At 39.3% G+C, this 16,749-nt stretch overlaps 4 non-coding genes across 4 annotated transcripts; all 4 read left to right on the plus strand.

The window, feature by feature from the left end:
* The first annotated feature begins 65 nt into the window (after positions 1–65).
* TRNAD-GUC (transfer RNA aspartic acid (anticodon GUC)) lies at positions 66–137 on the plus strand. Its single transcript has one exon. It is a non-coding gene; the product is annotated as a tRNA-Asp (tRNA).
* A 1,942-nt stretch (positions 138–2,079) lies between these two features.
* Positions 2,080–2,151, plus strand: TRNAD-GUC (transfer RNA aspartic acid (anticodon GUC)). The gene has a single exon. It is a non-coding gene; the product is annotated as a tRNA-Asp (tRNA).
* Positions 2,152–10,239: 8,088 nt separating this feature from the next.
* On the plus strand, positions 10,240–10,311 carry TRNAD-GUC (transfer RNA aspartic acid (anticodon GUC)). The gene has a single exon. It is a non-coding gene; the product is annotated as a tRNA-Asp (tRNA).
* A 3,954-nt stretch (positions 10,312–14,265) lies between these two features.
* Positions 14,266–14,337, plus strand: TRNAD-GUC (transfer RNA aspartic acid (anticodon GUC)). Its single transcript has one exon. It is a non-coding gene; the product is annotated as a tRNA-Asp (tRNA).
* The last annotated feature ends 2,412 nt before the right edge of the window (positions 14,338–16,749 follow it).

Consider the following 16,749-nt stretch of genomic DNA (forward strand, 5'->3'; position numbering starts at 1 on the left):
TTATAACAACTCTTAGTTGAACATCACTTTTCTGGACTGGACCAGAAATGACAGCACACAGCCGATCCTCGTTAGTATAGTGGTGAGTATCCCCGCCTGTCACGCGGGAGACCGGGGTTCAATTCCCCGACGGGGAGGCTATAACTTTTATTTCTCCAATATTCCATTTCAGACACAGTGGAAAAATAATAATACAAATGTTATGGCATGCATAAATAACAACCCAAACTATAATATATTGAGATGTGTTCTTAAAGGAAACCCTCATAGATCCATACAAATGGAATAGCAGATAGAGAAAACAAAATGTACCAACTGTAATGATATACTTCTATTACCATTTGTTGGCGTTAGGTGGCTATGGAATAAATCAGAATGGTTTGGTATTTTGGGAAGGTTTATACATACTTACATTTTTATATGTAGAAATAAAATATAGGCAAGGAGGTTGGCATATTGGTGTATGCCACTTTTTGGAATGAAAACTGCACACATTTTCTAGGACATCAAACTACAACATTCAGAATTATTTTGACATTTCTAGCATTGAAAGACCACATTGTTGGGCCCCATTCTCAAGAACAGTATAGGTCAAGTAACTTCTCAAGCAATTTTCTTGTGCTGTCTAAGCCCAACTCCATGAGGTGGGTCCTCAAGACCCAAATTCCATTTTGCAATGGTTAGTAGAATGGATTTTATTTTTTAACAAGCACTTCATTTACATGTCTTTGGCAAGCACCCAAAAATTTTCCTAAGGACTATGGGCATGATTTAGACACACTCGCAAGCGCACAACACTCGTAAGTGGTTCGACGGTCCCCCACTACCCATGCGCCGCCTCCGGAGTGTGCATGCGCAAGATCCGTCCAGCGACGGCTGCTCCATCGATATGGGTCTAGCTACAAGACGGAGCGGCTGTCAATGTTGATTGATAACTCACCGCGTTTTGTATGCGGGGAGGGGGGGGTGGCTGCACAAATACAGGCATTCCCTTAGGAACGCCTGGTGTTTGTGGGTGGCCCTACTGACATCACTAGTGATGTCAGTAGTGGACTTCCTGTTCTATTAGAGCAGGAAGTTTACTCGGGCTTGTGAGAGCTCAGACCCTTCCACAGGGTCTCCTCGCAAGCCTGATGGTCACGATAATCGCGATGGGCTCCAGGCCACTCGCAAAAGCTGTGGGTAGTCACCCACAGCTTAGCGAGCGGCCTGATGAAAGAAAAAAACAAATACAAAACATAAAAAAACGCCGTTATTCTGAGCAAGCACTCACTAGCAGCAAGCGGCTCTGAATCAGGCCCTATATCAGCTATAATCTAAAAGATATTGCTTAGAACATGTACAACATGGCAAATCCAGCATTTATTGGACTTTATATTCAGGATTCCCATGTATTAAAATTGTATGGTATAGAATATCCAGAAAATGCATAGATATTTATTGGTGCCTTAAAAGAAGAGTGAATATATACATATATATATTTTTTTTAATTAAGTTGGAAACAGTAGCTGAATAATAGAATAAATTATCAATTTTTATAGCATTCACATAATTTGGGCATAATTTAGCAGAAGAGATTTGGAGTTTAATATTCCTCATGCAGAGCTACCATTGGTCTCTAGCATAATAGTCTTTTAGCCATTCAAGGATTTCTAAGCAAATTCTAATTAGAAAAAAGTTGATAAGGGATAATGGGTTTTGCTAAATTCATTTGAGCTTTTTAAAGGATCTTGAATTACTAAATATACAATCAAGCATCAGAAATGGTCAACCATAAATCAATTCATAGAAATACCTATAAACACTGGCAAATCAACAGTAAAATCCTAGAACATCTCAGTCCAGGGATTATCGGACATGGGTAGAGTAAGAAAATGATAGCTGGGGCAATTTCTATAAGCATTTGACCTAGCTCATGATGCAGAAGAATCGACATGGATCTGATATATGGTGAAAGAGTACACTAACAAATTGATGTATAAATGATTTCAATCATTTTCATTACCCGAGGAAATTATATCAACTCTTAGTTGAAAATCACTTTTCTGGACTGGACCAGAAATCCCAGCACACAGCTGATCCTCGTTAGTATAGTGGTGAGTATCCCCGCCTGTCACGCGGGAGACCGGGGTTCAATTCCCCGACGGGGAGGCTATAACTTTTATTTCTCCAATATTCCATTTCAGACACAGTGGAAAAATAATAATACAAATGTTATGGCATGCATAAATAACAACCCAAACTATAATATATTGAGATGTGTACTTAAAGGAAACCCTCATAGATCCATACAAATGGAATAGCAGATAGAGAAAACAAAATGTACCAACTGTAATGATATACTTCTATTACCATTTGTTGGCGTTAGGTGGCTATGGAATAAATCAGAATGGTTTGGTATTTTGGGAAGGTTTATACATACTTACACGCCTCCGGCGTGTGCATGCGCAAGATCCGTCCAGCGATGGCTGCTCCATCGATATGGGTCTAGCTACAAGACGGAGCGGCTGTCAATGTTGATTGATAACTCACTGCGTTTTGTATGCGGGGAGGGGGGGGTGGCTGCACAAATACATTGGTGTATGCCACTTTTTGGAATGAAAACTGCACACATTTTCTAGGACATCAAACTACAACATTCAGAATTATTTTGACATTTCTAGCATTGAAAGACCACATTGCTGGGCCCCATTCTCAAGAACAGTATAGGTCAAGTAACTTCTCAAGCAATTTTCTTGTGCTGTCTAAGCCCAACTCCATGAGGTGGGTCCTCAAGACCCAAATTCCATTTTGCAATGGTTAGTAGAATGGATTTTATTTTTTAACAAGCACTTCATTTACATGTCTTTGGCAAGCACCCAAAAATTTTCCTAAGGACTATGGGTCTGATTCAGACACACTCGCAAGCGCACAACACTCGTAAGTGGTTCGACGGTCCCCCACTACCCATGCGCCGCCTCCGGCGTGTGCATGCGCAAGATCCGTCCAGCGATGGCTGCTCCATCGATATGGGTCTAGCTACAAGACGGAGCGGCTGTCAATGTTGATTGATAACTCACTGCGTTTTGTATGCGGGGAGGGGGGGGTGGCTGCACAAATACAGGCATTCCCTTAGGAACGCCTGGTGTTTGTGGGTGGCCCTACTGACATCACTAGTGATGTCAGTAGTGGACTTCCTGTTCTATTAGAGCAGGAAGTTTACTCGGGCTTGTGAGAGCTCAGACCCTTCCACAGGGTCTCCTCGCAAGCCTGATGGTCACGATAATCGCGATGGGCTCCAGGCCACTCGCAAAAGCTGTGGGTAGTCACCCACAGCTTAGCGAGCGGCCTGATGAAAGAAAAAAACAAATACAAAACATAAAAAACCGCCCTTGTTCTGAGCAAGCACTCACTAGCAGCAAGCGGCTCTGAATCAGGCCCTATATCAGCTATAATCTAAAAGATATTGCTTAGAACATGTACAACATGGCAAATCCAGCATTTATTGGACTTTATATTCAGGATTCCCATGTATTAAAATTGTATGGTATAGAATATCCAGAAAATGCATAGATATTTATTGGTGCCTTAAAAGAAGAGTGAATATATACATATATATATTTTTTTTAATTAAGTTGGAAACAGTAGCTGAATAATAGAATAAATTATCAATTTTTATAGCATTCACATAAATTGGGCATAATTTAGCAGAAGAGATTTGGAGTTTAATATTCCTCATGCAGAGCTACCATTGGTCTCTAGCATAATAGTCTTTTAGCCATTCAAGGATTTCTAAGCAAATTCTAATTAGAAAAAAGTTGATAAGGGGTAATGGGTTTTGCTAAATTCATTTGAGCTTTTTAAAGGATCTTGAATTACTAAATATACAATCAAGCATCAGAAATGGTCAACCATAAATCAATTCATAGAAATACCTATAAACACTGGCAAATCAACAGTAAAATCCTAGAACATCTCAGTCCAGGGATTATCGGACATGGGTAGAGTAAGAAAATGATAGCTGGGGCAATTTCTATAAGCATTTGACCTAGCTCATGATGCAGAAGAATCGACATGGATCTGATATATGGTGAAAGAGTACACTAACAAATTGATGTATAAATGATTTCAATCATTTTCATTACCCAAGGAAATTATAACAACTCTTAGTTGAAAATCACTTTTCTGGACTGGACCAGAAATCCCAGCACACAGCTGATCCTCATTAGTATAGTGGTGAGTATCCCCGCCTGTCAGGCGGGAGACCGGGGTTCAATTCCCCGACGGGGAGGCTATAACTTTTATTTCTCCAATATTCCATTTCAGACACAGTGGAAAAATAATAATACAAATGTTATGGCATGCATAAATAACAACCCAAACTATAATATATTGAGATGTGTACTTAAAGGAAACCCTCATAGATCCATACAAATGGAATAGCAGATAGAGAAAACAAAATGTACCAACTGTAATGATATACTTCTATTACCATTTGTTGGCGTTAGGTGGCTATGGAATAAATCAGAATGGTTTGGTATTTTGGGAAGGTTTATACATACTTACATTTTTATATGTAGAAATAAAATATAGGCAAGGAGGTTGGCATATTGGTGTATGCCACTTTTTGGAATGAAAACTGCACACATTTTCTAGGACATCAAACTACAACATTCAGAATTATTTTGACATTTCTAGCATTGAAAGACCACATTGCTGGGCCCCATTCTCAAGAACAGTATAGGTCAAGTAACTTCTCATGCAATTTTCTTGTGCTGTCTAAGCCCAACTCCATGAGGTGGGTCCTCAAGACCCAAATTCCATTTTGCAATGGTTAGTCGAATGGATTTTATTTTTTAACAAGCACTTCATTTACATGTCTTTGGCAAGCACCCAAAAATTTTCCTAAGGACTATGGGCCTGATTCAGACACACTCGCAAGCGCACAACACTCGTAAGTGGTTCGACGGTCCCCCACTACCCATGCGCCGCCTCCGGCATGTGCATGCGCAAGATCCGTCCAGCGATGGCTGCTCCATCGATATGGGTCTAGCTACAAGACGGAGCAGCTGTCAATGTTGATTGATAACTCACCGCGTTTTGTATGCGGGGAGGGGGGGTGGCTGCACAAATGCAGGCATTCCCTTAGGAACGCCTGGTGTTTGTGGGTGGCCCTACTGACATCACTAGTGATGTCAGTAGTGGACTTCCTGTTCTATTAGAGCAGGAAGTTTACTCGGGCTTGTGAGAGCTCAGACCCTTCCACAGGGTCTCCTCGCAAGCCTGATGGTCACGATAATCGCGATGGGCTCCAGGCCACTCGCAAAAGCTGTGGGTAGTCACCCACAGCTTAGCGAGCAGCCTGATGAAAGAAAAAAACAAATACAAAACATAAAAAACCGCCCTTGTTCTGAGCAAGCACTCACTAGCAGCAAGCGGCTCTGAATCAGGCCCTATATCAGCTATAATCTAAAAGATATTGCTTAGAACATGTACAACATGGCAAATCCAGCATTTATTGGACTTTATATTCAGGATTCCCATGTATTAAAATTGTATGGTATAGAATATCCAGAAAATGCATAGATATTTATTGGTGCCTTAAAAGAAGAGTGAATATATACATATATATATTTTTTAATTAAGTTGGAAACAGTAGCTGAATAATAGAATAAATTATCAATTTTTATAGCATTCACATAATTTGGGCATAATTTAGCAGAAGAGATTTGGAGTTTAATATTCCTCATGCAGAGCTACCATTGGTCTCTAGCATAATAGTCTTTTAGCCATTCAAGGATTTCTAAGCAAATTCTAATTAGAAAAAAGTTGATAAGGGGTAATGGGTTTTGCTAAATTCATTTGAGCTTTTTAAAGGATCTTGAATTACTAAATATACAATCAAGCATCAGAAATGGTCAACCATAAATCAATTCATAGAAATACCTATAAAAACACGCGCAAATCAACAGTAAAATCCTAGAACATCTCAGTCCAGGGATTATCGGACATGGGTAGAGTAAGAAAATGATAGCTGGGGCAATTTCTATAAGCATTTGACCTAGCTCATGATGCAGAAGAATCGACATGGATCTGATATATGGTGAAAGAGTACACTAACAAATTGATGTATAAATGATTTCAATCATTTTCATTACCCAAGGAAATTATAACAACTCTTAGTTGAAAATCACTTTTCTGGACTGGACCAGAAATCCCAGCACACAGCTGATCCTCATTAGTATAGTGGTGAGTATCCCCGCCTGTCACGCGGGAGACTGGGGTTCAATTCCCCGACGTGGAAGCTATAACTTTTATTTCTCCAATATTCCATTTCAGACACAGTGGAAAAATAATAATACAAATGTTATGGCATGCATAAATAACAACCCAAACTATAATATATTGAGATGTGTACTTAAAGGAAACCCTCATAGATCCATACAAATGGAATAGCAGATAGAGAAAACAAAATGTACCAACTGTAATGATATACTTCTATTACCATTTGTTGGCGTTAGGTGGCTATGGAATAAATCAGAATGGTTTGGTATTTTGGGAAGGTTTATACATACTTACATTTTTATATGTAGAAATAAAATATAGGCAAGGAGGTTGGCATATTGGTGTATGCCACTTTTTGGAATGAAAACTGCACACATTTTCTAGGACATCAAACTACAACATTCAGAATTATTTTGACATTTCTAGCATTGAAAGACCACATTGCTGGGCCCCATTCTCAAGAACAGTATAGGTCAATTAACTTCTCATGCAATTTTCTTGTGCTGTCTAAGCCCAACTCCATGAGGTGGGTCCTCAAGACCCAAATTCCATTTTGCAATGGTTAGTCGAATGGATTTTATTTTTTAACAAGCACTTCATTTACATGTCTTTGGCAAGCACCCAAAAATTTTCCTAAGGACTATGGGCCTGATTCAGACACACTCGCAAGCGCACAACACTCGTAAGTGGTTCGACGGTCCCCCACTACCCATGCGCCGCCTCCGGCATGTGCATGCGCAAGATCCGTCCAGCGATGGCTGCTCCATCGATATGGGTCTAGCTACAAGACGGAGCAGCTGTCAATGTTGATTGATAACTCACCGCGTTTTGTATGCGGGGAGGGGGGGTGGCTGCACAAATGCAGGCATTCCCTTAGGAACGCCTGGTGTTTGTGGGTGGCCCTACTGACATCACTAGTGATGTCAGTAGTGGACTTCCTGTTCTATTAGAGCAGGAAGTTTACTCGGGCTTGTGAGAGCTCAGAGCCTTCCACAGGGTCTCCTCGCAAGCCTGATGGTCACGATAATCGCGATGGGCTCCAGGCCACTCGCAAAAGCTGTGGGTAGTCACCCACAGCTTAGCGAGCAGCCTGATGAAAGAAAAAAACAAATACAAAACATAAAAAACCGCCGTTATTCTGAGCAAGCACTCACTAGCAGCAAGCGGCTCTGAATCAGGCCCTATATCAGCTATAATCTAAAAGATATTGCTTAGAACATGTACAACATGGCAAATCCAGCATTTATTGGACTTTATATTCAGGATTCCCATGTATTAAAATTGTATGGTATAGAATATCCAGAAAATGCATAGATATTTATTGGTGCCTTAAAAGAAGAGTGAATATATACATATATATATATTTTTTAATTAAGTTGGAAACAGTAGCTGAATAATAGAATAAATTATCAATTTTTATAGCATTCACATAATTTGGGCATAATTTAGTAGAAGAGATTTGGAGTTTAATATTCCTCATGCAGAGCTACCATTGGTCTCTAGCATAATAGTCTTTTAGCCATTCAAGGATTTCTAAGCAAATTCTAATTAGAAAAAAGTTGATAAGGGGTAATGGGTTTTGCTAAATTCATTTGAGCTTTTTAAAGGATCTTGAATTACTAAATATACAATCAAGCATCAGAAATGGTCAACCATAAATCAATTCATAGAAATACCTATAAACACTGGCAAATCAACAGTAAAATCCTAGAACATCTCAGTCCAGGGATTATCGGACATGGGTAGAGTAAGAAAATGATAGCTGGGGCAATTTCTATAAGCATTTGACCTAGCTCATGATGCAGAAGAATCGACATGGATCTGATATATGGTGAAAGAGTACACTAACAAATTGATGTATAAATGATTTCAATCATTTTCATTACCCAAGGAAATTATAACAACTCTTAGTTGAAAATCTCTTTTCTGGACTGGACCAGAAATCCCAGCACACAGCTGATCCTCGTTAGTATAGTGGTGAGTATCCCCGCCTGTTATGCGGGAGACCGGGGTTCAATTCCCCGACGGGGAGGCTATAACTTTTATTTCTCCAATATTCCATTTCAGACACAGTGGAAAAATAATAATACAAATGTTATGGCATGCATAAATAACAACCCAAACTATAATATATTGAGATGTGTACTTAAAGGAAACCCTCATAGATCCATACAAATGGAATAGCAGATAGAGAAAACAAAATGTACCAACTGTAATGATATACTTCTATTACCATTTGTTGGCGTTAGGTGGCTATGGAATAAATCAGAATGGTTTGGTATTTTGGGAAGGTTTATACATACTTACATTTTTATATGTAGAAATAAAATATAGGCAAGGAGGTTGGCATATTGGTGTATGCCACTTTTTGGAATGAAAACTGCACACATTTTCTAGGACATCAAACTACAACATTCAGAATTATTTTGACATTTCTAGCATTGAAAGACCACATTGCTGGGCCCCATTCTCAAGAACAGTATAGGTCAAGTAACTTCTCAAGCAATTTTCTTGTGCTGTCTAAGCCCAACTCCATGAGGTGGGTCCTCAAGACCCAAATTCCATTTTGCAATGGTTAGTCGAATGGATTTTATTTTTTAACAAGCACTTCATTTACATGTCTTTGGCAAGCACCCAAAAATTTTCCTAAGGACTATGGGCCTGATTAAGACACACTCGCAAGCGCACAACACTCGTAAGTGGTTCGACGGTCCCCCACTACCCATACGCCGCCTCCGGCGTGTGCATGCGCAAGATCCGTCCAGCGATGGCTGCTCCATCGATATGGGTCTAGCTACAAGACGGAGCAGCTGTCAATGTTGATTGATAACTCACCGCATTTTGTATGCGGGGAGGGGGGGGGTGGCTGCACAAATGCAGGCATTCCCTTAGGAACGCCTGGTGTTTGTGTTTGGCCCTACTGACATCACTAGTGATGTCAGTAGTGGACTTCCTGTTCTATTAGAGCAGGAAGTTTACTCGGGCTTGTGAGAGCTCAGACCCTTCCACAGGGTCTCCTCGCAAGCCTGATGGTCACGATAATCGCGATGGGCTCCAGGCCACTCGCAAAAGCTGTGGGTAGTCACCCACAGCTTAGCGAGCGGCCTGATGAAAGAAAAAAACAAATACAAAACATAAAAAACCGCCGTTATTCTGAGCAAGCACTCACTAGCAGCAAGCGGCTCTGAATCAGGCCCTATATCAGCTATAATCTAAAAGATATTGCTTAGAACATGTACAACATGGCAAATCCAGCATTTATTGGACTTTATATTCAGGATTCCCATGTATTAAAATTGTATGGTATAGAATATCCAGAAAATGCATAGATATTTATTGGTGCCTTAAAAGAAGAGTGAATATATACATATATATATTTTTTTTAATTAAGTTGGAAACAGTAGCTGAATAATAGAATAAATTATCAATTTTTATAGCATTCACATAATTTGGGCATAATTTAGCAGAAGAGATTTGGAGTTTAATATTCCTCATGCAGAGCTACCATTGGTCTCTAGCATAATAGTCTTTTAGCCATTCAAGGATTTCTAAGCAAATTCTAATTAGAAAAAAGTTGATATGGGGTAATGGGTTTTGCTAAATTCATTTGAGCTTTTTAAAGGATCTTGAATTACTAAATATACAATCAAGCATCAGAAATGGTCAACCATAAATCAATTCATAGAAATACCTATAAACACTGGCAAATCAACAGTAAAATCCTAGAACATCTCAGTCCAGGGATTATCGGACATGGGTAGAGTAAGAAAATGATAGCTGGGGCAATTTCTATAAGCATTTGACCTAGCTCATGATGCAGAAGAATCGACATGGATCTGATATATGGTGAAAGAGTACACTAACAAATTGATGTATAAATGATTTCAATCATTTTCATTACCCAAGGAAATTATAACAACTCTTAGTTGAAAATCACTTTTCTGGACTGGACCAGAAATCCCAGCACACAGCTGATTCTCGTTAGTATAGTGGTGAGTATCCCCGCCTGTCACGCGGGAGACCGGGGTTCAATTCCCCGACGGGGAGGCTATAACTTTTATTTCTCCAATATTCCATTTCAGACACAGTGGAAAAATAATAATACAAATGTTATGGCATGCATAAATAACAACCCAAACTATAATATATTGAGATGTGTACTTAAAGGAAACCCTCATAGATCCATACAAATGGAATAGCAGATAGAGAAAACAAAATGTACCAACTGTAATGATATACTTCTATTACCATTTGTTGGCGTTAGGTGGCTATGGAATAAATCAGAATGGTTTGGTATTTTGGGAAGGTTTATACATACTTACATTTTTATATGTAGAAATAAAATATAGGCAAGGAGGTTGGCATATTGGTGTATGCCACTTTTTGGAATGAAAACTGCACACATTTTCTAGGACATCAAACTACAACATTCAGAATTATTTTGACATTTCTAGCATTGAAAGACCACATTGCTGGGCCCCATTCTCAAGAACAGTATAGGTCAAGTAACTTCTCAAGCAATTTTCTTGTGCTGTCTAAGCCCAACTCCATGAGGTGGGTCCTCAAGACCCAAATTCCATTTTGCAATGGTTAGTCGAATGGATTTTATTTTTTAACAAGCACTTCATTTACATGTCTTTGGCAAGCACCCAAAATTTTTCCTAAGGACTATGGGCCTGATTCAGACACACTCGCAAGCGCACAACACTCGTAAGTGGTTCAACGGTCCCCCACTACCCATGCGCCGCCTCCGGCGTGTGCATGCGCAAGATCCGTCCAGCGATGGCTGCTCCATCGATATGGGTCTAGCTACAAGACGGAGCAGCTGTCAATGTTGATTGATAACTCACTGCATTTTGTATGCGGGGAGGGGGGGGTGGCTGCACAAATGCAGGCATTCCCTTAGGAACGCCTGGTGTTTGTGGTTGGCCCTACTGACATCACTAGTGATGTCAGTAGTGGACTTCCTGTTCTATTAGAGCAGGAAGTTTACTCGGGCTTGTGAGAGCTCAGACCCTTCCACAGGGTCTCCTCGCAAGCCTGATGGTCACGATAATCGCGATGGGCTCCAGGCCACTCGCAAAAGCTGTGGGTAGTCACCCACAGCTTAGCGAGCGGCCTGATGAAAGAAAAAAACAAATACAAAACATAAAAAACGCCGTTATTCTGAGCAAGCACTCACTAGCAGCAAGCGGCTCTGAATCAGGCCCTATATCAGCTATAATCTAAAAGATATTGCTTAGAACATGTACAACATGGCAAATCCAGCATTTATTGGACTTTATATTCAGGATTCCCATGTATTAAAATTGTATGGTATAGAATATCCAGAAAATGCATAGATATTTATTGGTGCCTTAAAAGAAGAGTGAATATATACATATATATATTTTTTTTAATTAAGTTGGAAACAGTAGCTGAATAATAGAATAAATTATCAATTTTTATAGCATTCACATAATTTGGGCATAATTTAGCAGAAGAGATTTGGAGTTTAATATTCCTCATGCAGAGCTACCATTGGTCTCTAGCATAATAGTCTTTTAGCCATTCAAGGATTTCTAAGCAAATTCTAATTAGAAAAAAGTTGATAAGGGGTAATGGGTTTTGCTAAATTCATTTGAGCTTTTTAAAGGATCTTGAATTACTAAATATACAATCAAGCATCAGAAATGGTCAACCATAAATCAATTCATAGAAATACCTATAAACACTGGCAAATCAACAGTAAAATCCTAGAACATCTCAGTCCAGGGATTATCGGACATGGGTAGAGTAAGAAAATGATAGCTGGGGCAATTTCTATAAGCATTTGACCTAGCTCATGATGCAGAAGAATCGACATGGATCTGATATATGGTGAAAGAGTACACTAACAAATTGATGTATAAATGATTTCAATCATTTTCATTACCCAAGGAAATTATAACAACTCTTAGTTGAAAATCACTTTTCTGGACTGGACCAGAAATCACAGCACACAGCTGATCCTCGTTAGTATAGTGGTGAGTATCCCCGCCTGTCACGCGGGAGACCGGGGTTCAATTCCCTGACGTGGAGGCTATAACTTTTATTTCTCCAATATTCCATTTCAGACACAGTGGAAAAATAATAATACAAATGTTATGGCATGAATAAATAACAACCCAAACTATAATATATTGAGATGTGTACTTAAAGGAAACCCTCATAGATCCATACAAATGGAATAGCAGATAGAGAAAACAAAATGTACCAACTGTAATGATATACTTCTATTACCATTTGTTGGCGTTAGGTGGCTATGGAATAAATCAGAATGGTTTGGTATTTTGGGAAGGTTTATACATACTTACATTTTTATATGTAGAAATAAAATATAGGCAAGGAGGTTGGCATATTGGTGTATGCCACTTTTTGGAATGAAAACTGCACACATTTTCTAGGACATCAAACTACAACATTCAGAATTATTTTGACATTTCTAGCTTTGAAAGACCACATTGCTGGGCCCCATTCTCAAGAACAGTATAGGTCGAATAACTTCTCAAGCAATTTTCTTGTGCTGTCTAAGCCCAACTCCATGAGGTGGGTCCTCAAGACCCAAATTCCATTTTGCAATGGTTAGTAGAATGGATTTTATTTTTTAACAAGCACTTCATTTACATGTCTTTGGCAAGCACCCAAAAATTTTCCTAAGGACTATGGGCCTGATTCAGACACACTCGCAAGCGCACAACACTCGTAAGTGGTTCGACGGTCCCCCACTACCCATGCGCCACCTCCGGCGTGTGCATGCGCAAGATCCGTCCAGCGATGGCTGCTCCATCGATATGGGTCTAGCTACAAGACGGAGCAGCTGTCAATGTTGGATGATAACTCAACACGTTTTGTATGCGGGGAGGGGGGGGAGGCTGCACAAATGCAGGCATTCCCTTAGGAACGCCTGGTGTTTGTGGTTGGCCCAACTGACATCACTAGTGATGTCAGTAGTGGACTTCCTGTTCTATTAGAGCAGGAAGTTTACTCGGGCTTGTGAGAGCTCAGACCCTTCCACAGGGTCTCCTCGCAAGCCTGATGGTCACGATAATCGCGATGGGCTCCAGGCCACTCGCAAAAGCTGTGGGAGGTCACCCACAGCTTAGCGAGCGGCCTGATGAAAGAAAAAACAAATACAAAACATAAAACACCGCCCTTGTTCTGAGCAAGCACTCACTAGCAGCAAGCGGCTCTGAATCAGGCCCTATATCAGCTATAATCTAAAAGATATTGCTTAGAACATGTACAACATGGCAAATCCAGCATTTATTGGACTTTATATTCAGGATTCCCATGTATTAAAATTGTATGGTATAGAATATCCAGAAAATGCATAGATATTTATTGGTGCCTTAAAAGAAGAGTGAATATATACATATATATTTTTTTTTTAATTAAGTTGGAAATAGTAGCTGAATAATAGAATAAATTATCAATTTTTATAGCATTCACATAATTTGGGCATAATTTAGCAGAATAGATTTGGAGTTTAATATTCCTCATGCAGAGCTACCATTGGTCTCTAGCATAATAGTCTTTTAGCCATTCAAGGATTTCTAAGCAAATTCTAATTAGAAAAAAGTTGATAAGGGGTAATGGGTTTTGCTAAATTCATTTGAGCTTTTTAAAGGATCTTGAATTACTAAATATACAATCAAGCATCAGAAATGGTCAACCATAAATCAATTCATAGAAATACCTATAAACACTGGCAAATCAACAGTAAAATCCTAGAACATCTCAGTCCAGGGATTATCGGACATGGGTAGAGTAAGAAAATGATAGCTGGGGCAATTTCTATAAGCATTTGACCTAGCTCATGATGCAGAAGAATCGACATGGATCTGATATATGGTGAAAGAGTACACTAACAAATTGATGTATAAATGATTTCAATCATTTTCATTACCCAAGGAAATTATATCAACTCTTAGTTGAAAATCACTTTTCTGGACTGGACCAGAAATCACAGCACACAGCTGATCCTCGTTAGTATAGTGGTGAGTATCCCCGCCTGTCACGCGGGAGACTGGGGTTCAATTCCCCGACGGGGAGGCTATAACTTTTATTTCGCCAATATTCCATTTCAGACACAGTGGAAAAATAATAATACAAATGTTATGGCATGCATAAATAACAACCCAAACTATAATATATTGAGATGTGTACTTAAAGGAAACCCTCATAGATCCATACAAATGGAATAGCAGATAGAGAAAACAAAATGTACCAACTGTAATGATATACTTCTATTACCATTTGTTGGCGTTAGGTGGCTATGGAATAAATCAGAATGGTTTGGTATTTTGGGAAGGTTTATACATACTTACATTTTTATATGTAGAAATAAAATATAGGCAAGGAGGTTGGCATATTGGTGTATGCCACTTTTTGGAATGAAAACTGCACACATTTTCTAGGACATCAAACTACAACATTCAGAATTATTTAGACATTTCTAGCATTGAAAGACCACATTGCTGGGCCCCATTCTCAAGAACAGTATAGGTCAAGTAACTTCTCAAGCAATTTTATTGTGCTGTCTAAGCCCAACTCCATGAGTTGGTTCCTCCAGACCCAAATTCCATTTTGCAATGGTTAGTAGAATGGATTTTATTTTTTAACAAGCACTTCATTTACATGTCTTTGGCAAGCACCCAAAAATTTTCCTAAGGACTATGGGCCTGATTCAGACACACTCGCAAGCGCACAACACTCGTAAGTGGTTCGACGGTCCCCCACTACCCATGCGCCGCCTCCGTCGTGTGCATGCGCAAGATCCATCCAGCGATGGCTGCTCCATCGATATGGGTCTAGGTACAAGACAGAGTGGCTGTCAATGTTGATTGATAACTCACCGCGTTTTGTATGCGGGGAGGGGGGGTGGCTGCACAAATACAGGCATTCCCTTAGGAACGCCTGGTGTTTGTGGGTGGCCCTACTGACATCACTAGTGATGTCAGTAGTGGACTTCCTGTTCTATTAGAGCAGGAAGTTTACTCGGGCTTGTGAGAGCTCAGACCCTTCCACAGGGTCTCCTCGCAAGCCTGATGGTCACGATAATCGCGATGGGCTCCAGGCCACTCGCAAAAGCTGTGGGAGGTCACCCACAGCTTAGCGAGCGGCCTGATGAAAGAAAAAAACAAATACAAAACATAAAAAACCGCCCTTGTTCTGAGCAAGCACTCACTAGCAGCAAGCGGCTCTGAATCAGGCCCTATATCAGCTATAATCTAAAAGATATTGCTTAGAACATGTACAACATGGCAAATCCAGCATTTATTGGACTTTATATTCAGGATTCCCATGTATTAAAATTGTATGGTATAGAATATCCAGAAAATGCATAGATATTTATTGGTGCCTTAAAAGAAGAGTGAATATATACATATATATATTTTTTTTAATTAAGTTGGAAACAGTAGCTGAATAATAGAATAAATTATCAATTTTTATAGCATTCACATAATTTGGGCATAATTTAGCAGAAGAGATTTGGAGTTTAATATTCCTCATGCAGAGCTACCATTGGTCTCTAGCATAATAGTCTTTTAGCCATTCAAGGATTTCTAAGCAAATTCTAATTAGAAAAAAGTTGATAAGGGGTAATGGGTTTTGCTAAATTCATTTGAGCTTTTTAAAGGATCTTGAATTACTAAATATACAATCAAGCATCAGAAATGGTCAACCATAAATCAATTCATAGAAATACCTATAAACACTGGCAAATCAACAGTAAAATCCTAGAACATCTCAGTCCAGGGATTATCGGACATGGGTAGAGTAAGAAAATGATAGCTGGGGCAATTTCTATAAGCATTTGACCTAGCTCATGATGCAGAAGAATCGACATGGATCTGATATATGGTGAAAGAGTACACTAACAAATTGATGTATAAATGATTTCAATCATTTTCATTACCCAAGGAAATTATAACAACTCTTAGTTGAACATCACTTTTCTGGACTGGACCAGAAATCACCGCACACAGCCGATCCTCGTTAGTATAGTGGTGAGTATCCCCGCCTGTCACGAGGGAGACCGGGGTTCAATTCCCCGACGGGGAGGCTATAACTTTTATTTCTCCAATATTCCATTTCAGACACAGTGGAAAAATAATAATACAAATGTTATGGCATGCATAAATAACAACCCAAACTATAATATATTGAGATGTGTACTTAAAGGAAACCCTCATAGATCCATACAAATGGAATAGCAGATAGAGAAAACAAAATGTACCAACTGTAATGATATACTTATATTACCATTTGTTGGCGTTAGGTGGCTATGGAATAAATCAGAATGGTTTGGTATTTTTATATGTAGAAATAAAATATAGGCAAGGAGGTTGGCATATTGGTGTATGCCACTTTTTGGAATGAAAACTGCACACATTTTCTAGGACATCAAACTACAACATTCAGAATTATTTTGACATTTCTAGCATTGAAAGACCACATTGT

The sequence above is a fragment of the Taudactylus pleione genome, unplaced genomic scaffold, assembly GCF_031769625.1.
Source record: "Taudactylus pleione unplaced genomic scaffold, aTauple2 ptg000282l, whole genome shotgun sequence".
Lineage (NCBI taxonomy): Eukaryota > Metazoa > Chordata > Amphibia > Anura > Myobatrachidae > Taudactylus > Taudactylus pleione.